Source organism: Delphinus delphis, chromosome 15 (genome assembly GCF_949987515.2).
Source record: "Delphinus delphis chromosome 15, mDelDel1.2, whole genome shotgun sequence".
NCBI lineage: Eukaryota > Metazoa > Chordata > Mammalia > Artiodactyla > Delphinidae > Delphinus > Delphinus delphis.
In genome coordinates, this window is record NC_082697.1 from 33,841,221 (window position 1) to 33,868,707 (window position 27,487).

A 27,487-nucleotide genomic window follows, 5' to 3' on the forward strand; every position below is an offset into this window, starting at 1 on the left:
AAGATTGTTTTAAAACAATCTTACAGACAGGTGCTAGAAATCCAGGTGTGAAGCATAAGCTCCTCACTTAGAAAGGGTTGCTCTTCAGGTCAAGGTGCAGGGCAGAGAGGCTGCAGAACTCATGCAGTGAAAACATTTAAGGGAGAGTAATAACCAGTGTGTAGATCTTTACAAAAGGGGTTCTTATCTTGGGATCCATCAGCAGATCCATGGGTAGCAGTTAGAGTGTCCGTGAACTTAGATAGGAAAAAAATTACTTCTTTCTGTTTCCTACGCTTTAGTTGAAATATAACTTTTCCATCAATTATAAATATGGACAAATCCCCATGGTATGATAATATCGGCCCTCTGTCACACATCACATTACAGCTAGTTGTCACAGGTATCTCAAACTGTTCTTTATGCTCGTATCACTACTTTGAAATTGTGGTAAAGATTAGACCCACTACTAGATCTTTCTATTTAACAATTATTTTACCAAAATTACAAATATTATTATAACTATTTCAATATAATTGCTTTCCTTAATAATCTTATACATTTTACTCAATGCATTCAAAATCATTGTTCTGAGAAGCAGTCAGTGAATTATCAAATGACTCCCTGGCACAATAAAGGTTAAGAATCTTGGTTTGGAGATTAAATGATTCTTCCAACTAGATATTTTGTGGTTCTAGACTTTGGGCAAGTGGGGGGCTATAGAAAGTAGGAGAGAGGGGAACTTGGAATTTGTCTTGGGCCTAGAAGAGCTGCTGCTTACCTCTGTTGTGCCAGTGTCCAGAGCTAAACATCCAAATAACCCTCCTAAAATGTAGAGAAACAGAAAACAGCCCGTGCTAGGCAGCAGATGTGGGGAAAATAAGAAAACAAAGCAAAACACAACTAAAAACCCCACTGAGGGATTAACAGATACACACTACTACATATAAAATAGATGAATAACAGAGGCCTACTGTATAGCACAGAGAACTATATTCAGTATCTTGTAATAACCTATAATGGAAAAGAATCTTGAAAAGAATATATATATTTGTATATATATAAAATACATATATATGTATTATATAATAATGTATATAATATATATATATAACTGAATCACTTTGTTGTAAACCTGAAACTAATACAACATCATGGATCAACTATACTTCAATAAAAAAAGAGTGAGAAAACCCACTGAAAATCTTGTAGCACAAAGTGTTTCTTATCATTTCTTCCCTTTTTTGCACATATTTTTCCTGGTGTTAATCCCCAAACTCCCCTTTTTTAAGCAGTTTTAGATTCCAGAAGATACCCATCCCCTTTGATGTTACTTTGCATAAGCATTTGTAGGCAAAGCAGCATTTACAGAACTCTCACTCACAAGTTGTCCTGCCTGACTCTTTACTAATATTGCAACAATGACAAAAGGCCAGCTTGCTACAAGAGTTAGTATTATCTGCAGGTATGAGGTTGGTTTATTTGCAAGACCTACCTCAGCAGGGGCCAGGGATGTAAGCTGATAGCCATTGTGTGTGTTAAATTAACTCAGGGAGTTACTGATTGACATAAAGTGAGTTTAATGAGACTTAAAGTTTCCCCAGAGTTTCTGTTAAAAAATTCTCATCAGAATAAAATTGAGAAGAGGAGGTCTTGTCAGGAAAAGCTATTTTTTTTTTTTTTTTTTTGCTTCTATTATACCTTCTGATTCTGGAAAGTGGTGGAAAGGAGAGCAAGGAAGGAAGAATGTGGGCAGTAAAGGTGGGCAGTGAAGTTTATGGGGGCCAAGGGACAGGAACAAACTTTGCAGTCACAGAATAGGTTCAAATCCCAGCTCTGCAACTTTACTGGCTGTGTGATCTTGGGCTTGTTGCTTAACTTCTCTGAGCTTCAGTTCTCCATCTATAAAATAGACAAAATTATGGCCCCAGCTTATAGAGTTATTGTGAGAATTCGATGACATAGGATGTACAAGATGTTTGGCGCCGTGCCTGGCATATGTAATGAGAACTTAATAGCGGATAGCTCCCGCAGGGGTGGTGCTGAGATGGGGTGAGTATGTCAGCAGGAAGGAGAGACAAGTGTATGAGCAGCTGCTATCTTGACCCACCTGCTGGGTTTGTCTGTAATCAACCAGCCAGTCCTGTTCCACTGGGAAGGGGTGTTCTCTACACTGGACTGCCAGCAGCCTGGCCTCCTTCCTTTACTATTAATAATCTTGGTTGCCTTATTGAATGACTGGCTTGTCTCAGTTTTTCTAACTTCAAAATCAGGGTCTTAATGATAGTTAATATCCACCTATCTCACAAGATGGATGAACTAGTATACATGTGAAGTCATGGTATTTTTCAAAGACAAGATAGTGACTCCACTACTCCCATAATGAGGGTGTGAGCAGTGAGGTAAATGTATATATAGATGCCTATCTGTACCTGGTTTTTTTCTATGTAGACTACCTAGTTAATATTTTAAATGGGATAATCATTTAACTGATAAATAAGTCATGTGAAAGTCTTTGTAAACAGTAAGAATTATTTAAGCCAGCACTTTATAATTTTTATTAGTGTTGTTCAAAATAAAAATAATTTGGTCATTGGGAAATTGCCCTCTGTAATCCTTTGGCCCTCTGTCAGGGAAGAACTTAAGTCTGTCAAAGGGTATGAGAACTCTAAGTTCTCATCCTGGATGATAACTAAGGAACCAGGGATGTTCCTGAATGATTTAGAATCTCATCTTCCTCTTCTGTGAGATAAGAATATCCTGGACTTGACCTATGATTAGCATTCTTAATAACCATTCTTGGAATATGGTGTTAAAAAGTGGTTGATGGAGGGTATAGCAGATAAAATTTTGAGTAGTCCTGCAAATACTCCTTGCTTCTTCCAATACCCAGTGATATAAACCTCATTCATTAAAAAAACAGACAAAAAAAAACACCTCTCTTAAATCTATTTATGTCTTAGTTAGGACTTTTTAAAAAGTTCAGAGGGTGGTTAGAAACACTCGTAATGGTCTCTCACCTCCCACAGTGGTACGTTTGGACCTGGAAAAACTTGAAAATGAAGGCTGCCTTGTCTCTAAACCTGTGTGCTTATTTAAGCCAATAAATATTTTACACATGTTATCATTTAGAGCCTAGGTTACGCTGTTCTTTATTTATTAAAAGAGTTCATCAACAAAAAGCATAGCTCATCTACTCTGGGACTGAATCATTCATCTTGTTTGATTGTGGGGAGAGAAACGTCATAGGGAGATTCGATTTGCCATATTACTGTGTGCAAAACTGGCTAAAGTACTGGAAGGAAAACAAAGGGAATTAAGATATGATTCTGTGTTTAGGAAGAAAATGATCAACTGTTGTCTAAAAGGCTGTCAGTACCTCCTCCAACCAGTGAGAAGAAACCAACTGGCTGCTGATGCTTTGATCTTCACTTGCCTGCATCCGTGCTGGCCTCTGGAGCAGCAGTGCGGCATAGGTATCCAGGCCCGTGGGATGATTCACCCAGGACTAATTTCATGATGGTTATTATTAATAGTACTAGGCTAATTTGCATTGATGATTCTTGATTCAAAGTGATATTGTGCCTGTTTTAAAAATAGAGTGATAACTTATTGGCAGAGTAACTCTTGAGAAGTCACGAAGGCAGAGCTCTTTACAAAATTGGTGGCCAATATCCAGGCTTGGTTTGAAAACCATGCTTTGAGGGAGGCTCATATCTTGTGCTTGGCCAGAACAGCTCAGAGATGCTGAATTATAATTTGCTGCTTTTCAATCCAAGATTTGGCTATACATTTAGATTAGTTTATGCAAAATTGGCAGAGGTTGAATTCTAGCTTTTTTTAGTGTCTTAAGTCTGATCATTTCCCTCTGGTTAGTGTGGAGAGAACTAAAGCCTTCTGTTCTGACCAAACAACCACAACCTAAATAGGCCAAGACACTAGGAAAATACCAGGGCAAGTGAAATGAAGAGTGCCGTTTAGAGCAGCCAAGCTGAGGCATGGAGCTCAAACCGATGCTGGGACAGCCTGAGCAATGTCTCCAGAGGCCTGACGCACTTTGCATATGAAGCTCTAAAGTAGGGGTGGTTTACATAAGCCAGGAAAAATTCAAGTACTAAATAGCTCTGTTTCTTATGATCTACTGTTATCTTTGTTTCTGTGTACCACTTTGGGAACTGTGTTATTCTTCCCTGGGGACCCATTCCTTCCTCCCTTTCAGTCCCTGAGGTTCGGATGGAACTGACTCGCTTTCCACCTCCACCAGCCCATACCTGGGCTGGGATGGCTACATAACACATACCTGACCCATTAGACCAATAATCAGATCGATCATGATCTACCATCCAATTAGGGAGTGTTAGACCTAGGTGTTTTGCTAGAGATTTTAGAAAAGAGGTCCTGTCCTTCTTCTAGATATGTAGATATCTAGAAGTAGAAATACCGGTACCAATGTGGATATAATGGTAGAAGGCAAACCTAACACTCCTGGAGACCATCTTTGTTGCCACATGGAGGGAGCTTGTCTGAGAATGAAGCCAAGCCAGAGGAAAGCAGAGTTGAGAGACAGTAAAAGTATACCATTTGAATATCATTAAATGAGGATCTAAGTCAAGCTTTACCTAAAGTGACAGGTGTAATTAACTGATTTATTTTTACACAGGACAATTTGAGTTAGGTTTCTGTTATTTGCAATGGAAAGTGCTCTGATTAGTATACTGTCTTTTGTAAATCCTGTGTATCAGTCAGCTATTGCCACAATAATGCTGTATAACAAAATACCTAAAAAAACTAAGAGACATCCAACAATAGTCATTTCTTTTTCTTTTTTTTTAGTCATTTCTTTCTTATGTATTTGTGAGTTAGCTGGGATTGGGTTAGTCTAAACTGGGTTGGATTGGGCTTTGTTCCAAGCTTTAGGTTGGATCAAGTCTACCCCATGAATCTCACATTCTCTTTGGACAGGTGGCTATTTAGGGTATATTGCTCTTCTCATGGTGACTGACAAAAATGCCAGATAGCAGTCCCAACATAAGCACAGTTTGAGCCTCTGGTTATGTCCTGTTCACTAACATTGCACTGACCAAAACAAGTAATTTGATCAAATCCAATGTCAAAGTGGGGAAAGCCAATTCCATTGGAGGTGCAAAGGAGAGAGTGAATATTTAGTGAACAATAATCTAAACTACTACAGTCTGAATTTATACCAAAGGCAATAAGGACTGCCTATCATAAAATCATGTGATTTAAAAACTACAGGGCTATAAATATAGTGATAAATGAACGATATACAACATTTTATATAAGTTAATGTAACAAATGGTGATTGATTTTTTTAGCACTGAGCACTGTGTATTCCTGAAAGATTCAATCTTCTGATTTGTTTCTAATATGGAGGATGTTGATATTGGTTTTGAAATGAGTAGAACATCATACGGGTGCCTCTTTCTGACCAAGATATTATTTCAGTCATATATGATACATGTAGCTATCAAATGACTTAGGAATTCAATAAGAATTTAGTTTAATTTTGAAATTTTACATCACACAGTGTGTAAATATTGTGAACTCCAGCAGTCTACAATTAAAGGGCAATATCTGAATGCATAATAATAATGGCTGTCATTCTTTTAAGTATCTCCTAGTTTCAAGTACTTTGCTAAATGAGGCTCACTGATGTTAAGTAATGTGACCAAATTCTGATAAGGGCCAGAGAAAAGACATCTACCTGGGTCTCTGCTGCGTTAGGACTTGAGCCTTTATTTTACTACATTATAGGAAGTCTAGGTTAGACAATGAAGATGAGTTGACGGCAATTCTAGAAAATGCCACTGCACTGATAAATGAAACCATTGCTCCACTCCTGCTTCGAGGCAGGAGGTCAGATTAGGCAAAGAGAGGTTTGGTTAGAGAAGATGGCTGAGGGCAGCAGCTTGGTATGATGGTGAAGAGCATAAGATCTTAGGAGGCTTGCCTGGGGTAGTTTTCTGCCTTGTACCAGGCGGAAGACAGTTGTCCTGACCTACAAATTCATTGTGGGGAGTTAATGTCGTACTGCATGAAAAGATCTTTATATAACCTGTGGCCAAGGGAACACAGTTGTAAAATCCAGTCAAAAACAAAAACAGACTAGCTCTCCATCCTGGTGATTCTATAACTTTCTTCGGTAAAACAGAGTCTGAACCTGGTAATCTCTTGAAGTCACTTTTGATCCTTGTGGTGGTATTTAGATTTGGGGGCTTTTCTAACCACCTGAAAAAAATTTAATGGGTGGCAACGTCCTTGGTTTTGTGTGAGTAACAACAGTTGGTATCCAGGCTGCCTAAATGATCACAGTTGGGCAGAAAAAGTTCCTGAGAAAGCAGAAACTTTGTCAAATCCCACTTCACTATCTTGATGCAAAGTTTTATAGTTAAAATCTTTGGATGGAAAATAGGATTTTTTTTTTATCTTTACTCTGAGTTGGGACGACATTGGACTGAGGGTGGAGTGTGAAGTAGTTGGAGTTGGTAATAGAGTCTCCTTCCCTCAAGAAAATGAAGAGGAAAAAATATCTCCTCAGAATTTGTCATGTCTGCTCTACTATATAACAGTTTATCGGTGATAAAGTGGATGATGGCCATGATAACATATAGGATGCAGTTAATACACGACTATGATTCTGTTTATAAGACACTTTTCAAACTAGGTAAGCCCAACTTGAAAATAATTGCATAGGAGGGGTGGTTCCAGACACGTGGAGGCACAATTCTCCATTCTCATTTGAGCGTGGAGACAACTAGGTCTAGGGCATGTGCCCACTTCTCTCAGGCTGTGAAGGGGGAGGAAATCTTGATGTATTTCTGTAAGTCTTCTTCTTCTCTTCTATTTTTAGGGTGGGAGGGTGGCTTCCCTGCTGGATAAAGATCTGAGCAAACGTACAGGATTGGGAAAGGCCCAGAAAACAGAGTCAGACACCTCCCTCTGGCAAAATCCTGAGTGAATAGATGGGGGCCTGAGTGGCAGCAAGCATGTGACCTGTCAGAACACGAAATGAGAGGACTTCCAAAGTCCTGGCCTCGCCCAGAGAATATCTTGCCTCCCATTTCTAAACGTTAGTTCTGAGGACCCAGAAGGGGAGTGGTGCATTACTCCCGAGAGATCTGCTTACAAAGGGAGCAAGGAGGTTCGGCCCTCAACTATTTTGAGTTTCATAGGCACCGTGACATGACTGTACCATGCTATTATTTTTGTGACTCCAGGAACTCATTTGACCTAGCTTTCTCTCAGGTTTTTTTTTTTTTTTTTTTTTTTTCATTTGAAGAAATATAGGTGATGGGTTAAATCAGTAGCTTTAAAATTGTGAGCCTCAGATCTCTGGCAGTCCTTAGAAACCTCAGAAGATCTCAACAGCCCCCTCAGTTTTGGCAGACAAGTAGGGAAAGCGAGAAGGACTCCACTCCCTACACAGCCCCCTTCACTTAGAATTCTTTCTCACTTGGGGTTTTGTAGATGACTCTGAACAACTGCTGTCCTTAACCATTTGGAAGCCACTGTACTAACTGGTCTTGAAACTCCCCTCTAGTTCTGTGGTCCTTCATGACTCTGAGCATTGGAGTCAGGTTCAGAGTTTATTCCTTCTCAGGAGAATGTTCTCAGGAGTTCTCATACTCCAGTGTTATGAGTATCACAAGTGGCCCTGGGATAAAAGAAACAAAAAGATAAGATACCTGCCCTCAAGGATTTTACTGTCTAATGAAGAGAAAGAGAGGTAAATCCATCATTGATTAAATGGAGTCTTAAGCCAAGAAGAGAGAGAACAGAGAGTGGATTGCTCAAGTCTAGCTGAGAGGGCCAGAGGAAGCTTCAAAGAGAAGAAGGTCTCTGAGCTGGACTTGACAGGTAGAGAGGCATTGTACGGGAAGATGTGTATGATCTGACAGTGTAATTCAGATCTATCCATTCTCTCCTTGAAATATTATGAGTGATTCCCAATGTACCTAGAATACAAGCCAAACCCTTTCGTAGGGCTACCAGGCCATTACGATGTGCCCCATGACTTCCTCAGACTCTGCTCCTGGTCTCCTCCAGGCTCATCATCCTCTCATCTCCACTCTTCAACACTCCATGCTCATTCCCACCAGTGACTTTCACCTTTGCTATTCCCTCTGGCTGAAATGCTTTTCCCTCAGAGTCTTCAGTAATGACTCCTCCTCATACTCTGGTGTCAGAATAAGTGCAGGAGCCCCTTGTCAACATTTCCAGTTTTCGTTCTCTGATTCCTTCTGGGATTGATCATAACTTGCTGGCCCCTTGAGATTAGAGAACACTGGGTGACATGATTTGGTGAATGCAGTGGAAGTGGAAGTAACACTTGCAACTTCCAGGAAGAATCATTTTCTTTCCAGTTTGAAGCTTTACAATGTTTTATTTTTCTGTGATTGGGACACAGAGACTCTCCTAGACCCATGCGAGACTCTGCCTAAGTGAGAAATTCTAAATGTTTATTGATTTTAGCCATTGACATTTTAGGGATTGCTATCCTGACTGATATAGATCCTTCCTAACTGCCACTCTTAAAGTTGCCCCTCCCCCTTGACTACAAATTACTTTCTATCTATGTTTACTTTTTTCATTGCACTTATCTGAAATTATGCTGCTTGCACATTTATTTGTTATTGATCTCTCTCCATGAAAATATAAAATTCATGAGAAGAGTGTCTTACGTGTCTTGTTCTATATCCTCAGTCATTAGACAAGTCCCTGGTACAAAGTCCCTCAAGAACAAATGAACACAAAGTGTATCTGTGCCACAAGGGGACAGTGTGACTAACCTCCAGAGAAAGGAAACATATTTAGAAAGGCATGTATGAGAAAGCTTGAATCAATGGACCCTCTCCCCAAATTAAGAAAACATGTATAAGGAATATAGTTATTTATATGGTCTTTGTCAATCTCAATTTTCTAAATCTTAGATTCCAAAACATTAACAATTATGAAAGAATATGGGATTTAACCTAAAATCTTATTATTTATTGGTGAAGAAGTTAGATGTAAATTTTCTGCTGGGTTACAATGCAGAATTCCAGTAGAGTGAACACCAGAGCTTTTTATTATTTGTTTTGAAAGTAAGCTTTATTAAAGTTTACTATTCTAGGTAATGCAGCAGAAAAACTGTGATGGTAACAGGTATTATATGATTTTTCTTTAAGATCTGAGAATTGAAAAATAAATCTTGTTTTTTTCCAGAGAACTGAAACCTAAATTTTAGTTTGTTTCACTTGCATTGACATTATCTCCAATATATTCCCTGAAAAATGAATTATGTATAAGAGCACATAAATAGGAGAGCTGAGAAGTTCAGCTGGGTAAAATATTGGTTATAAAAATTTCAAAACTCATTGAGTAACCTATAGATGTAGGAGAAATTTTATTTTAAGAAGTGTTAAATTGTCTATATGACAAGAAAATTATTTTGAAATGAAATATTTTGCTCAGATGATATTGAATTACTAACTTTTCTGAAACTATAAGGACATTTTGAAGTCTGTTAAGATGATTAAAACTTCTAATGCAGCACAAAATTGTTTCTAGCTGATTTCTCAACAGTAAGTTTTGGATGAAGATCTTAAAGATGACCCTTCCCTCTTAGGAAGATGTACTGGAGCTGTTAACTTCGGATTTATCTGACTTTACAAGCTGAGTTCCCTTTAGATCATTGTCTTCCATTGGGGGCCTAATAACATAAGGGACAACTCACTTTCACTTGTATTAAGAAATTTTGAGATGATTAAAACCCTGTGGAGTCAATGAAATTAAATAATTTGCACCATTGCCCAGGGAAAGCTCAATATTATCGAGATGATTGTCTTAAGAGGAAGTCTTAAACCCAGGGTCGAGAAGGATGTCATTGTACTTTTCATAACTGCAAGCCCTCCCAAGGGAGCTCCTTTGTTCCAGTACAAACTTTGGGTATCTTTGGCATGTCTTTCTCTCATATCATCATTCTCATTTGTCAACAAGAAGCTGTATAACATGGCACTGCTGTCAGTTTCTGTTGATAGTCAGACCTGCTTATGTTTTTACCCATAACAGAGGCAAACTGTGGAAACTATCTCCTCTTTGCTTATCTGATCCTCCTTCTGCACTAGTGAAATTTCCAGTCTTTTTTTCCATCAAACATGTAAACCACTGCTGAAAAGAGTGAAATTAACTTTAGGCACTTTAAAATATTCAAGGGCATGGGAAAGGTCCATGTGCATATTGGACAGGAATGGATTCAGGGCTTGGCTCAAAGACAGTGGTCAAACTTACTATTTTCTTTTATAGGATTCTTTTTTTTTTTTTTTTTTTTTTTGGGAAGGTGTTGTTTTTCTTTAAGATGATCTTTGCTGCAAATGGTAGAGAAGAGAAATCCTGCCCAAGGGAACTTAGATTCTGAGAGCTTCACAAGAGAGTGTGTAGCCATGCACGTGAGTAATTACACAGTCTGTGCAGAGCGTAGGCAGATCATTTCATGAGAATATTGCCTTGTTTGTGAAGGCAGGTATGGATGTTCTCTGTGGTAACTTGGCAACCAAAGAGATAAAGAGAGGGTAAAACATGAGCTAGTTATGGCGGCTGAGGGTGTTGTATTCTTAGACACATTCGGAAGTTTTCCCAGGGTTTTTCACCTTCGTTGGTGGTGGCCCAAAGCCACTGCTGAAGGGATAGGCCTATGTGCACATGTCCTTATCAAATGACCTTGCTCCAGTGGCTAACATTCATTGGACCGAAAAGGACCTATAATCCAAGCTGAGCCAATCATATTTTCCTCAAATCTGAACTAAGATACACAGAAACTAAAAGCAGTGAATATCAGATGCTGTCATGTGCTATCCAAAGCCCTGGGACCTTACCATGGCAGAGAATTATGGCTACCTGTGCCAAAGTTTGAAGGTTTTTCTAGTAGCCAAAGGCAGCTTTGTCCATGGTCACAGCAGGCCAGAAGCATCAGACAATTGTTGCCCTGAGGAAGTGCTCTTGCCCAATAACTTATAGGAGTTGATGTATAAACATCTCAGCATTTTTGCCCTTTGGCTGGAGCAGCTCTGACGTGCATGTTTTACGCTGATTTCCAGAGCTTTCCAGCAAGACTAAGTTCTAGTCACCCACAATAGCGACTGGCTTGATACATATGCCATTGGTTGTCTTCTCTTTCCCGTCTCGCTTCCCCACATCCTCATCAATATTTTTGGGGATCACCTCTCAAATAAAATACTGTTTCAGAGTCCACCTATGAGGAAACCTAAATTAAGAAAGAAGCAATAAGTTCAGGTAGATTGAGCTCAGTGTTGGGTTATAGCAACCCCAAGTCACATATGTTCAAGTTGAAGTTCTGGGGGAAATAAAATTTAAAAAAAATTCCCAAACTAGTTTTCATAGCTGAGAGATGAGTAGAGGTTGAGAGGAGAGACCATACAATAAAAAGGAGAGAGCCTTCCAGTCAGCCAGAAGACTGTCTGATAACCTCCTAACATTTGAGTTCTGTGAGGTTCTAAATACCTTCTTTTCTTGAGATAGCTTGAGGCATATCTGTTTCTTGCTGTCTAAATATCTCTGAATGGGACAAAAATCAACAATCAACTATGGGGGAAGATGCTGGGTCAAGAAAATGTGTTTGTGAGGAAATGCTGGTATGACGTCCATGTACTGAATGCAAGGAGTATACAAAACACTAGTGCTGAGAGCTTAATGGGGAAGGACCCAGATCTGAAGGAACTGGTGCAGGAGGTGAGAAAATTAATCTGTGATAGGAAAAATAATGATTTATTATAAACATGGAATATATAATGGAGGAAAAAAAGCTAACCATGCTTTAAAAAGAGGTACTAGTTAGTATTCTTAGAGCCTAAGTCAAAAGTGGACTAGAGATGCAATCGAGAACGCTGGTGTCCCCTGGAGTCTCATGTTGGGGTCTTTTAATCCCTTCTTTTCAGTTTCTACAAGAGGTGGGGTTGTGCAGTGTTCTGAGTTTTGTATTTTTTATTTTTGCTTTTTAAACAGATGCTCACACTCTCAGCCTAGTGAGAGGAGGACATTAAGAAGATGGAGTTAGAGGACAGGCTTGAGCAGGACCTTGTTCAGCCAGTGTGGGGCTGGAACAATTCTAGTGCTAAATGGAAGTTATCAATTCAGTGAGTATCATGGATGATTGGGAAAAAATAATTGAAGCCTCTGGGTGATCAGCAATAGGGGGAAAATTAGGGGCAAGCCTGTCACCACAAGGGGGTTCCCCTGAAGATAAATGATACTTGAATTAAATAAGTAAAAATTGAAGGACATCTGGGGAAAGAAAAGGAAAAGTGTGGGCTTCCCTGGTGGCACAGTGGTTGAGAGTCCACCTGCCGAAGCAGGGGACACGGGTTCGTGCCCCGGTCTGGGAAGATCCCACATGCCGTGGAGCGGCTGAGCCTGTGAGCCATGGCTGCTGAGCCTGCGCGTCCGGAGCCTGTGCTCTGCAACGGGAGAGGCCACAACAGTGAGAGGCCCACGTACCGCAAAAAAAAAAAAAAAAGGAAAAGTGCAAGAATGTGAGAATGGCAGAGAAAAATCAAATATGGAACGTCCTTGGTTAAGTTCTTTAATAGAACTTTCCAAAAACCGGTTGGTCATGACAGATTTTTCCCTTTATCAATTCTTCCTTTGCCTTTGCCCATCCCATGCCTCCTCCCCAACATGTCCATTTAGAATTTAAAATTTTTTCAAAATTTTTCCAAAGACAGCATTTTATAGAATTTTTCCTTTAGAATACACAAATAGATTTAAAAACCCTTCAAAGAGAACTAAATTAAGGGGTCTTGATGAGTAGTCCTATTGGTCTGTTTCCAGAGGAGAGTAAGAGGAAAAGAAGAGAGAGTGACAAAGGCTACTTTTGGTATCTGATGCCAGTTAGCCCAATGCCATAGCCAACCTTACAATGTCTTAAGAAGAAGAGGAGGAAACAATACTTTCCTTTTTTTAATTTCTAATTTTCAGTTTGAAATGAGTATATATTCACAGGAAGTTGCAAGGAAATGTACAGGAGGGGTTCCGTGCACCCTTTACCCAGCCTCTCCCAGTGTTAACATCTTATATAACTATAGTAAATATCAAAGCCAGGAAACTGACATTTCATCAGTTGTACATGCATTCGTGGGGTGTGTGTGTGTGTGTGTGTGTGTGTGTGTGTGTATGTGTGTGTAGTTCTATGCAGTTTTAACACATGTGTAGCTTCTTGTAATCACCACCAGAATCAAGATACACAGGTCTTTCTTCCTTGTGCTTTCCCTTTATAACCATCTCTCCTACCCCCATTCCAAACCCCTGGCAACCACTAATCTGTTCTTCATTTCTATCAGTTTTTTATTTCAAGAATGTTATATAAATGGAATCTTATAGTAACCAACCTTTATATGATTGACTGTTTTCTTTCAGTATAATTTCCTGAGGTGGATCCAAGTTGTTGGCTGTGTTAGTAGTATGTCTTCCTTTATGTTGCTGAATAATATTCCATAGTATGGGTGTATCACACTTTGTTTAACCAGTCACCCATTAAAAGATATCTATTTATTTTATGAATAAAGTTTCTATGAACTTTAATATACAAATTTCTGCAAGAACATAATTTTCCATTTCTCTGGGATAAACACAAGATTGCAATTGCTAGGGTGCATGGTAAGACCATTTTTAGTTTCTAATAGGTGTTTATTGATATCTCATTCTAGTTTTAATTTGCATTTATCTAATGGCTAATGATGTTGAATTTTCTTTTCATGTGCATATTTGCTATCTGTATATCCTTTTATATAAAAATTCTGTTCATGTCTCTTTCCCATTTTCTAATTGGGTTATTTGGTTTTGAATATTTTACTTTAAAATGAGATTTTTATGACTTCACCATTGTTTGTGTCCATTTCCCCCGCTTTATTCTAAGTTCAACCACTCTGTGAAATGAGTAAGAATGTCTGTCCTCATTTCAGAGATAGATTAAACCCCAATGAGTCTTCTTTATGTATCTAAAAACTGTGATGTAATGAGTTAAAAGGGAGCCCTGTTGTATATTGAATTCATTCAAACTCTAATGTTTGACTAAGCAGGGAAAGTCTAGAATTAACTGGATGTACCAGATTGAAAAGTAAATGACTAAGAACAACAATAAAGCTGAGGAAAACTAGCAATGCCTTTTGGGGTATCTCTTGTAAAAAACTTGTATTGAAATGTGAAAAAATACATTCTGAGATATCTGCCATTTTACAAGGAAGTTTCATATATGGTGGCCACTGCTATATTTTGATTAACTTCTACCAACTAATGTTAAGTTTTCTCTTTATCTTGAATATTTTTTGTTATTCCTTGATTTCTATCAGGATTACTGAGATTTCTTCATTTCTATAATTGACTTCTTCATTTATTTCCTCTTCCTTTAGTTTGGATGTTATACTTTTTTTTTTTTTTTTTTTTTGCTGTGGTTACCCTTGTATTTTGCACATGTTTTATTCATGTGATAAGTTAGAGTTACCAATATCTCAAATTGCCATCCAGAACAACACAAGGAACTAAGAACAATACTGATCAACTCACTCCCATCTTCCCTGTCTTTGTTGTTTAGTCCCTCCTTGAGTTCAAGTGCCTTTAAGTTAGAAAGTGTATAATTATTGGGTTTTGCATTGTTATATGTTTACCAATTTGTATCTTGCATCCTGCTTTTTATGAGTTCATTGCCCTTTTCTATTTCTAGCGTTTCCATTTAGTGCTTCTTAAAGTATATGTGTTCTTTATTCATAGAATGTCTCTTTTTTCAGGATACTTATTTGCTGTTTCTACTTCTGGCTCTTTAAACATTTTAAACACATTTATTCTGTAGACTTTTAGATTGTTTTATAATTTTTTTCACTTTTAGGGTGCTAATTGTCTTGTATGCTAATTCCAGTGACTCTGCCAAATAATGCTTAATTTCCTCTTATGATTTATACTTTTTAATAGTGAACCCATCTTTCAGAGACACCATGGGTTGTAGATGTTTCCTTATGTCAGCCAGGGGCCCAGTAGCTTCATGGTTTGGGCCAGTACCCTGGACTGGATTCTACCAATTTGCCTGGGATATAAATTGAAATCTTACACTTGCACATGTCCTAGATTTGTGGTTTTAATATCACCTTGAGCCTTGATATCCACTAAGAGCCTAAGATAGACAAAAAAATTTTATTACCATTTTTCTAGGCTAGCAGACGGAATTTTTCTAGTATTCTGTTCATTTAAAAAGTGATAAATGAATATCAACTTATCATGGTGTACTTAAGAAGGCAGATATGAAAATAAGCAGTAGACCATTTGATTAATACCTTGTATTTATATAACATTTATTTATGCTCTCTGAGTTCAGAGGCAAAATCTTATTTTCTTTCTGTATAAATAATTATCACCAATTGAGGGCCTATTTTGTTTCAGATATTATTCTGGGTACATTACATATATTGATGTTCACCTTTATATCATATACTCAAAATGGTTGTACTTCTCCTTATTTAGTAGATTAAAAAATTGTAATTCAGAAGGACATATATCATGCCTACGTGCACATACTTTGCTCACTTCTCACAGAAAATGTACTGAGCAATGGAAACAGCATATCACAGCATTTTAAGTAAAAATTTGTCATACATTATATTACTTCGGTATTATCCAACTGAAGATCTACACAACAGGAGTTTTGTAAGATGCTGTATAAGAATAAAAATGATTCCCTGTTCAAAAAAATGTGGAAAGGCTAAAACTACCATTATTTGTTTGATTTTCTGAATTCTTATGCATCTTTTGTAGATTTCTGATGTGCACATTAAGTGCAGCAACCCCAAATTTCCTAATTTTTCAAAATGTAACACTTATAACATTTCCTGAATGTAACACTTTATAGAACTCATTATGCTACGTTTTCCCCATTCTTTCTATTCTCAAAACTACCTTGTTCTGAAAGCACAAGCTGATATTTGGTAGACAAATTATAAAAATGAGGGTAAAAGATGCAAGATTAGACAACGATAGTCCTTGAATGAAAATCTAGGGCTCCAGACAACTAATTCAGTGCTAATTATGCTGTCTAATGCTTATCAATAATATCTATGAATATATGACATAAAAAAGTCAGCTTTTTAAAATGTTCCACTGAGTTTTCCTTATATATTATGAGGATTTAGGATAGTTGTGGGGAATTACAGATTAAAGTTTGAAGAGATTGTGGTTGACTATATTTCCAAATTTGGCCACCACATTATGCTGCTTTATAATGTGACTTTGAGCAGTGGGGTCTATGTTTCTTCCCCTTGAATCTATGAGCATTTGACTAAGGTGAAAGTGATGATCTGTGACTTCTAAGGCTTGATCATAAAGGTGATAGAACTTTTTCTTGGTTCCACTGGGATACTTGCTCTTGGATTCCAGCTGCCATTGCAACAGCATGAAAAACCCTCACCAGGCACTTCCTACTGAGAACAGTCAACCCTCAGAACCGTAAGAGGATAACAAAATGATTTTTGTTGTTTTCTGCTACCAGGTTTGGGATAGTTTGTCACACATTAACAGGTAACTAATAAAAATATCAAAATCATCAATGTAGATGGTTGCATAGATCAACCGAGAAGCTACTCTAATAAGATCCTCATACCACTTAGGACCTTGGGAAATAGGGAGCATATAAGTAGATTATAGAATTAAATAAGAGACATTTTGAAACTTTTCCCCTTGATTCTAAAAATGGTACACATGTTTAATGTAGAAGACATGAAAAATTCAGGAATGTACATGAAGAAATTTTTTTTAATTTAAATATTGACAATATTATAGGTATCAATTTATATTGTGATTTCCTCACTTACTATTTCTCTGATCTTCAATAATCTCCTACAGTATCATGTGTAATGGCTATTCATAGTTATGTATGTCCTAAAATGACAATATCATGTTTAATATTCTTATAGATTTCTTCTTTCAACAAACATGTTTGAGCTCTTTCTATGGGGCAGGTGATAGTGGATACCAGGTACAATTTAATGGATATGGTCCTGGCCATCACGGAGGAATTGGACAATAAACACTCAAACAAAAACATAAATAAGCAACTACAATGGGCAAAATTATTGTGAAGTGACTGCACTGAATGTTGTGTTGTATAATTAATGGGGAAAGCATACGGTGACATAAAGCTGAGTTTGATGGATGAGAAGGAAGGGCTATTTGAAGTTATGGGACAAAGCGTTTGAGGAAGAGGTACTTGGAAATGTGAAGGTTCTAACGTGACCCATGAAGTGGATGAAGTTAGTGGGCAGGGTGGCTACTGTGGGGGAGGAAGAGTGGGCAGGGGCTTATAGCATAGTTCAGTTATGTTGGACATCCAACAATAGTCACTATTTTAACAATGCTGCAGGAAACATTATTATACATAAATTATGTATCTGTTTCCTGCATATTCCTGTTTCTATAGCATAAGTTACTGGAGGTGAAACTGATGAGGCAAAGAGCTTGCCTTGTTTATGGCTTTGATGCATGGGGTCCTCCAGAACTTTTATCCAAATTTAACTTTAGCTTCCTTCCCTCCTTCTTTCCTTTGCTTCATTCCTTCCTTTCTATCTCTTTTTTCCTCTTCCTCTGCCTCTTCATCATCTTTATGTTTTAGCCTTCATTAGAAGAAATTTTAATAAGATTAACTTCACAGTTCATTTAAAAGGAGGAAAGGGGTTTGATTTTCAGTCACAGCGATATTGACATCTTTTAAATTTCCTTCTTTAAAATACCAGCCCTGTATTTAACATATATGAAACTTATCTACTGATGTCCTTGGCCCTTTCTCCTACCTTTTTTTGGTCTTTGTCTTCATTTTTGTTTCTCCTGGTTTATTTCCTGTTGACAATGAATTGTGGGTGTCTTTGAATAGAAATGTCTTGGGGACCTTGGGGGCTGTGGGTTCTCAATGCCACACACATGGACTTGGGTTGTGCTTTTTCAACTGATCCCTAGAGGTTATAGTTTTATAGGCCATGCACATATTTTTGGAGATGGCCTGGGCAGTCCTGCCTGTGCAAAAGATATGTAAATGCGTCTTAGAGACCCCACAAGAATATGTGCTAAAATTCCAGAAAGGAACATCTCAAGGAGATAGGAAAGAAGAACAGGAGGCTTTTGAGTCACAGTTGATCTGTTGGCATGTTTGCAAAATTGTCTGCTATCTAGTTAAGCTTCCTCTCAAACAAATTATTGCGTCTCCACAATGAATGGGATAAACATTTCACATTGGAAATGTTTGCAGGTGAAGCAAACAATACTTGGAAGGGAGTAGACAAACTTAGGGACTGTTTGCTGAAATGTTTGGAAAGCATTTGCCATTGTAGGCAAATTCAGTGTCTGACCTGTATTGTTGATTCTTGTGAGCAGATAGGGGAGGAGCAGAGGCTTCTAAATGCGAAGTCAAAGAAACAGAAAGGGGAGGTGTGTATTCTGTTGAGCATTGCACCCATGTAATGGATTCCTTCAAAATTGTTTAATTCTGAGGTGAAGGTTTTGTTTCGTTTTTGGTTTTGTTTTTTAAATAAATTCAGGAGTTGTATGTCAATGTGAAAACCCCTGATGTTTCCTATGATTATATACTGAGATTTATTAATAAATAGTGTTTTCACTTGACAGAAAAATATTCTTTGCTGAAAATTCAGGCCAGTGAAAAATTAATGGGTCAGCATTGACTTAGGTCAAATTCATGAATTAGAAATCAGGGCCCTTTCCTCAAGACACTTTACTGCCATCTGCCGGAAAATCAACAAAGTAAAAATACAAACCAATGATGACTCTGTCATGGATGGAGCCCTCTATGGTTGTGCAAAGCATAACTTGCATGGTCATACACAGTAGCCCTGTAGGGGATATTCCAGACTTAATTAAATCATCTGGTAGAAGTTGATGTTCAACAAATAATGACAGGAATACTGTCTATTGATATGAATTTTGAATTAAGAGAGTTGGATTTCCCTGCAGATCCAGGCTGTAGGTAACATCATTCCATTTTTGTGGGGTGCTAATGATTTGAAATGAATTGCTCATAATTTTTTCATATTAAAATATCGACTGCTATGAAAACTACTGTGAGAAAGAGTAAAGGATTATTAGGGGTCTGGCAGCAGTTGTCTCTGTCAACACCCCTGCAGAAGCTTTGGGTTGTACTGGCCAATGTCTGTGCTAAGAATATATAAACTGTAGTGTCGGCAGCAGGATGGGAAGTCTCCAGGAAGACAGCCTCGGCTAACCATTTTTTTTTCCTCTACCAAATGCTGGGCTCCAGGTAGATCTGAAAATGAGGCCTGGTTTAATTAGGCAGAACTTTCAGGAAGCCAAGTAACAAATGACAACTTAATTAAATATAATTAAGACATTTTAGACCTTCTTGAGGCCTCCTTAAGCAGGGCGATGATTGCAGCACAGAGAGGCCACAAGGAAAAGAGAGGCAAGGTGCTTTCATTTTCTTTTTTCTTACTTTTAAGTCTCAGCTCTTTTTTTCCTCTTCACTATTAGAAATGCAGCTGGATCCCATTTATAATCCATTTTCGCATTTGTTTGAATTAAAATCCCAGATTGTTGTGCTTTCAAGGTTAAATGTGTGCGGCAGCTAACGTTTCTCCAGCCATTTCAGGAGTTACTGGATAACTGGGCTCCAGGAAGGGAAACTACACCACGCGTTTGAGCCACAGGGAGGAGAGAGAGAAAATAGACCTAAACCAAAAACTTCTGACATCACTGTTGTTTGGATTGTTCTGCTCAGAACATGTGCTGCCTACTTAAGACTCTAATTATTCTAAATAATTAGAATAAATTGGCTCTAATACCTATGTTTTATTATTTGATATTAAAGAGCAAGCCATTTTAAAAAGAAATTCATAATGCAATCAAAATATTGGCAACAAACTCTATCCGTAGAAAGCCTTGGGCTTGGAAATACCTATGCTTTCTACTCTTCCACCTGAATTCTAATCTGAGTGCTGCCGTGTGCGCTCCCCAGGTCTTTTCCAGTATCCTGTTTATGTCTAAATCCAATAGTCCAGCCATGCCAGCTTGTTACCACATGGAAAACTCCATTGCTCAGAGAAAGTTATGAATCCTTATATTCTTTATGCTTTAAGATCCACCATGACATCTCAAAGTAATTGCCAGGTAAACCCACCAGATGGTTTTGGGGGAACAAGCAATAGACTTATAATTTCCATTAGTATAACATTTTTATTATAAAGATTTAGTGGCCTCACCAATGCAGTGTCCTGTCTTCGTGGAAAGTTTATGAGCCAGAAATAAAATAATACTTATGGGGACCCATGAAGACATTTGAAAAAGTACTAGCGAAGTTAATGAGATCTCAGGTCTCTTCAGCTCCTAACAGAAATGTTCTTACTTCAGCTGAGCTCAGAGGTCTGGGATGGCATATGGCAGACACAAAGCAGACTGAAGAGGGAGAAAGAAAGGTTCATTTCCAGTCCCAGCTCTGCTGCTACACTTCAAATTAGGATTGAGGCTCTGATCTGGTTTCAGATTGCCTGAGTTTTGGTTCTGGTTCCATTCTTTACTTGCTGGAGGACCTTGGGCATGTTACTTAAGCTCTCTATGCTCCAGTTTTTTCATCTGCAAAATGGATATAATAACAGTACCTCAATCAATGGCTGTCATGAAGGATGAGGTAGTTCTCACAAAAGTGATTAGAATAGTGCCAGATGTAGTAAACACACAGTGAATATTAACAATTATTATTTCTATTTTTAGGATTATATGATGTTAAACAAGTCATCTGACTGTGCTAGACCTCAGCTTCCTTGACAGTCAAATGAGAGAGGTTGGCTTAACTCTGGAATTCTGTGATTCTATGAGCTATAATCTTGATAAAGTTAAAAACCACTCTGTTTTGAAATATGAATGTGAGTTTTGCTCTTTGAGACCTATCATCAGACTTTGGAAATCAAATGTATTGTACAATAGGTATTAACTATTTGAGCAAGAGTTCAGAGGAAAGGTTATTGAGAAGAAGAGGCTTCTATGTAGGGGACAGAAGAGGTGGTGGGTCTCTTTGCCTGGTACTAACATGCTTGGGAGTTTGTTAGGTCTTGCTTGTCTGGGGGTCATAGAGAGGAGAAGAGGCAATTAGTTTTTAACGGGGCTTAAAATGGATTGTTCAAATTGATCATCTTTAGTCATGAGAGGCAAGAACACATCCATCTCCTTCAACATGGAAGTAGTATCTTTCATTTTGATCTTTTGTCTGCAGAAAAGGGGAGGATCTCTTGGAAATACCGGGAAATAAATCAGGTGGTTGCTACTCCTGGGCTGGATAAATCTTTTGAGCCCTGCCAGTTGCCTGTATCTTGTAGTGCAAGTAACATATGCCCCTTGTTTGCACAAGGATTATTTTAGTTTCTAGTTGTCCGACCATAATCAATCACAGTAGTTGATTATGCTCTGGGGATGCAATTGAACAATCCATTAGGCATTGACTCCTCTGTCTTCTACCCACAGAGCAATTGTTCTTTTCTCCTTTAAGGAAGAGAAAGTGCCCTTTTGCCTCTCATGTCACTTCAATACACAAGTTCTCTGTCCTGTTATTTGTAGTTACCCTGGTGAAGAACATAAACAGTCTTGCCCTTTGCATTAGAGCAGCCATCTTGAGGAAGACTTTGAGCTTCAAATCTTTACACTGTTGGGATGGATGGAGCCAAACCCCCTTGCAAAAAAGTCTCTTGGTATTGGGGTAATAACACAATTGATATCCCTGTTCTCTGTCAAAATTGCCCTTCTCCTCTTGTCCAGTGGCCTGACTCTGTAGGGACATGGCATGTCACAGCCAACACATAAAGAACTTTCCTCCAAAACCCCAATTCCCAGGAAAGAAACTCATTTATATATGAGGTAAAAGTCATTAAAGTTTCTTTTAAGCACACTGCCTGGTTTCTTTAAGGGCAACGTTGATCACCTCTTATTTTATTTATAGGCCATATGTAATTCATGTGGATAACTTACATAACTTTAAACCAGCTAATTTGGTATAAATTGTATTTCTGTCTTTAGCTACAAGTGCAATATTCAAGAATCTCCTATTTTGAGTCACCGTCAGCTTTTCAGGATTTGCAGTTAGTCCATGTGGTTCCATTCAGGTTTAACACTCAGCCCCATGAAATTCAAGCAGTTCATTTCCTATTCAAACAAGCTAAATACAAGAGACAAAATGAAGATAAATTCCTCAATGGACCAAGATAAGCTGGTTGGGTAAGGGCAAAGATAATTAGTCAGTCTTAAGCCAACTCTGACTCTTCCAGGTTTTATCTTTGCAGCTCTTGATGATGGACCTCTGTCTCTGAAGCTTAGTGATATCTATCTTTCTCCCACACCTGGGGCATTTCAGTAACAAGGTGATGGTGGCTGTAAATGCCCACCTAATAGTCTTTTCATTGTGTGCACATCCCTGGGTATGATGGGAGGAAGCACAAAAGGTGTGAAAAAAATTGGCCTTAGGGAGAAGCAAGATGGGGGTTCTCTTTGTGAGAAAACACTAACAACATGAAAGTTTCTAACTGAAATGCTTGGTGGGAAGCAGACTTAAAACCAATGCCCTCCAACGTTTCACATGAGGGTATTGCTACATAGGTTTTGAAGGATGATAGTAAATCAATTCTTCTTTTAAAATGTACAAAATATATAAATTTCAGTTTCATGGCTCCCTTCCTTTTTTATGTTACACAATGAAATCTTCAAGTGGAAGGGGCCTCTTGATTGACTTGTAAGAAAGAATGGTCCAAATAATTGAAGAAATAGAAACTGCATCCACAGTGTGTAGTCTCCTCAAAGAATGACTCAAGACCAGGAGATTTTAAATGTTTTTGTTTCCAGAAGGACTGTTGATATGTGCAGGTGGACATGGTAAAAACATGGCTGAAATTTGAAATACTTAGGGCTAGATAATTGAGTATATTCCAGAATCTGAGGCCTAAGACTTCCAGCTGCATCCTTCATATATTTTGCAGAATATAAATCTTGTGACAAAGCACAAAGTCCCATGTTTCCAGATGTGGGAAGGTAAGCAAGTTATATACATATATAATTACATTTCAGAAAATTTGCATCCTTCATAGAATCTAAGAAGACATGCTTTCCATGAAGCTGGCATATAGCCTGATAATTAAAAGCAACTGTTATAAGGAAAGGGATGTATGATAAGGTAGAATTACAAATCAAAACAAAGCAGATAAGAAGTATATTGAGGATGAGAGTTTCCAGAACAATAGAAATCATCATTTTCCTTCTCATGAATAACTATCATGTTCTGGGAAAAATCAGTGCAAAGGGGCCCACACTAGTTTCACCCTGTCAAATGTGAGAGGACTTTAAAGAATTCTTCAAGCATCCAGATATGGAAAAGATATAAAAGGACAAGTTTATATAAAATTATAAAATTCAAGATTGTGTCAGTCATCTGATTGTTACACTAAATGCCAGAAGATAATTGTGAGCAATGGATAGCTTATACAAGAAGAAAGTAAAATTATGAAAATAGGTCTATTATTACTTTACAAAAATCAAATAACTTAAAATTAAGGTAAGTTAGCTGTAGTATAGCCATCTGAAATCTATTTTATGGCATGGGAGAAAGAAAAGCAATGCTGAGATTTTTAAAAGCTTGTTGCAGCATAAAAGCCATTTATGTAAAAATTGAAAACATAAAATAATACAATATATGGTTTTGAATTCATATACATGAGATAAAAATAGGAAAACATACATCAAATACATACTAATTTACAACAATACTTCCACCTGAGAAAGGGGGAAGAGGAGGAGAGGATTGAGTAGGGGGGTAAAAAGGACTTCACTTTTGACTGTAATGTTTTATTTTTAAAAACATCTAAAGGGGCTTCCCTGGTGGCGCAGTGGTTGGGAGTCCGTCTGCCGATGCAGGGGACACAGGTTCATGCCCCGGTCTGGGAAGATCCCACATCCCACATGCCACGGAGCAGCTGGGCCCGTGAGCCATGGCTGCTGAGCCTGTGCTCCGCAGCGGGAGAGGCCACAGCAGTGAGAGTCCTGCGTACCAAAAAAAAAAAAAAAAAAAAAAAATCTAAAGCACATATGACCCAATTGTGTTCATTTTAGGATGGCAGATAAACAAAATTTGTTACAAATTTTGTAATCGTTTGTAATTTTTTATATTTGTTCTTAATTTGAAAAAGAAAAACACATAAAATTGAGATATCACTTACCACACTACAAGCTAATAGTATATGTGTGTGTGTGTAAACATGTATTTGTATGTACTGTACACACGAAGATGACATAACATTCAATATTAATGAGGGTTAGGTTAAGGAAGCTATGGTCTCCAACACTTTGAGAGAGTCTATCTTGGCAGAGGAGATCTCGGAAGTCTTAATCCCCAGGACTTTAGGCCTTTATCTTAAGGAAATAGTAAATGTTTAGCAGAAACAAAATTTTTCATTGTATTTTAATTAATGCTTCTTTTGCCCATACAGCAGATATTAATTGAGCATCTACTATGTTCACGGAACTATCTCAACATGCAAAGTCAGTCCCAGCTCTCAGAAAGTTAATGTCATGTCTATAACAAGGAAAAATTTGAATTCGAAACTAAGAAATTACTGAACAATAATTGGTTGGCTTACTACAGTGTGACTCTATATATTAGAAAATAACTTTGACATTTAAAATAATTTTACAAATAAAAAAATTTAAAGATATTTATGATGACGTCGCTAGTGAATTCTATGAAATAGTTTATATCCTGGGACCATTCTGGTCAATTTAGCATATCTACTAATACATGTACTTGTATGTTTACTAAGTATGTGTAGAAAACATGCTACTGGTGGTTATTTGGTAGGATGTTGTGAAATTTCTGTGTTTTTTTTACATCTACGTTTTCTAATTTCTTTGATAATAAACATAAATGTTATAATAATAAATACCTTTTCAAAATTAAATGCAGAATTATTATAGTACATGATTTTTAAGCAGGAATATATCTGTAATTAATAATAGCCATACTTCATCTTTAAATAATAAATTTAAACCTATGGAATCAATTTCCAGAAAAATGCTCAATTTAATATCTGCCATACAAATTGTATATTTAATCATTTTATCTTATTTGGCGGCAATAAATATAAAAGTTTTGAATTATACACATCCTTTGCCCCAGTTTTTACATCTTTAAGGATTTACCCAACATATACACTTGCATGTGCATGTAAATGGTCTTCATTTCAGCACTGTTTCTTATCAAGTTAAGCATTGTTTTTATTGACATAAATTATGTGAAATTAAACAGGAGTTTCTAAGTATATTTTTTTACTGCAGAAGTTGTAACTTTATAATTTAACTTTCTTTCATAAAATACTATATATTTAAGGTGTATGGCATGATTTTATGTATCTCTCTCTCTATAGATATATAGTGAAATAATTACTATGGTCAAGCTAATTAACATATAATCCTCCCACATTGTTACCATGTGTGTGTGTGTGTGTGTGTGTGTGTGTGTGTGTTTGTGATGAGAGTACCTGAAATTTACTATCTTAGCAAATCTCCAGGATTCAGTAATTATTAACTACAGTCATCATGCTGTACATGCGATCTATAGACTTATGCATTCTTCATAACTACAACTTTGTACCATTTGACCAACATCTCCCCATTTCCCCCACCTCCCTGCCACCCATCCTTGGTAACCACTGTTCTACTCTCTGCTTCTATGTATTTGACTTTTTTAGATTCCACATATAAGTTTGATCATGCAGTTTTTTACTTTCTGCATGGCTTGTTTCACTTAGTATAATGACTTCCAGGTTCAACCATGTTGTGTTCTTCTATTTTTAACATTTCATTAGACATACATGTATGCACACATATATACATACCATTATATACACATACATATATAATGTCTTTATCCATTCATCTGTCAACGGACACAGATTGTTTCCATAATATCTTGGCCATTGTGATTAACATTTCAGCATTATTTGAAATAGCAAAAGCTAAAAATAATATAAATATCCATTGATTAAGGGATTAATTAAATACAATCCTTATAATGGAATATTTTGCATCAATACAGTGAATGAGGCAGTTCCATATCAACTGATATGGAAGTGAAAAAAAGCAAGATACAGAACAATATATTCATGATGATATAGTGTATTAACTTGCTTGTCTTATGTATGTATGCAAGAAGGATTCATAAGAATCTGTTTTTGGTGAGAATGAGGTAAAGAGATTTTATACTTTATATTTTGTACCATACGGTATCATTAAATTCAGTTTTTGTTTTCATGGTTTACAATGAAAATCTTTTAAAATATATTTGAAAAATAATCTGAAATAAAAAATACAATTAGTCTCTCTTTTCCCATGTATTGATGGCTTAAGACACATATACATTTCATTTTAAATTATAAATAGTACTAAAACTCCATTCAAAGCTATTTTGCAATTAACCACTTTCACTTTGTGTAATAAACACTCTGAGACAGCAATTGGACAACATTCATAAGGATAATTAATACCTTTTCCTCTGGAAATTTGAGAATAGGAACTATTTACACATTTGAATTCTAACTTGTGACATTTTTGTTCCCTTGGTTCACCTTTGAGACGAGTGCATGAGCCTTTTGAAAAGCTGATTTATTCAACAATTTGGGGTGAAATTCAACAGAAAATTCTGTTTATATCACTCCTCAGCAGCTTCTTGTGCACAGCTGAGTGTGCAAACTAGAAATCTTTGGGCCATACATAGCTTACATATGGCTCTACTTTTTGGCTCAGCACAGTGCTTAACATAAAACTGAAAGAAATTGCAGTTCATTGCCAATGAGGTAACATTTTAAAATTGGGAGTTTTCTCATAAAAATCTGTTGTTTTCTCTCATCCTGAAAAATTAAATCTTATATACTGGACCTATATTCCCACTGGGAAGCAGTTGGCTGGAGGTGAAGAGCAGCTATTTCCTTTAGTTTGGACATGCAGAAAACTCTCCTATTTTCCATAGTCTCCACGACTCCCTATTACTTAAACTCTGTCAGTATCATTCATTTGTGTTTTTTTCTTGGCCCTTTATGTAGCCCAAGTTTACAGCCCATGGATTCAAAGAAGAATCTGGAGGCAAGGGGAAAGTAGCCCTGACAGGAGTTAAAAAAATACTTGTAAAACTTAGAAAATTAAAATAGTGTGGTACCGAAGCATGAATAGACAAATTACCCAATGGAAAAGAATAGTAAGCATGGAACAGACCCAGGTACATATGGAAATTTAATGCCTTATTGCTACTTAGGAAAAATATATATGTATACTAACCCATATATACAAAAACATGTGTATCTATTTCTGTATCTACCCATCTGTATATGTTTATGTAAAACCATGAACTTATACTGATATCTCTGATTTCACACACCACCACAGTGTTCATTCTGGCAACTTTTAAAAA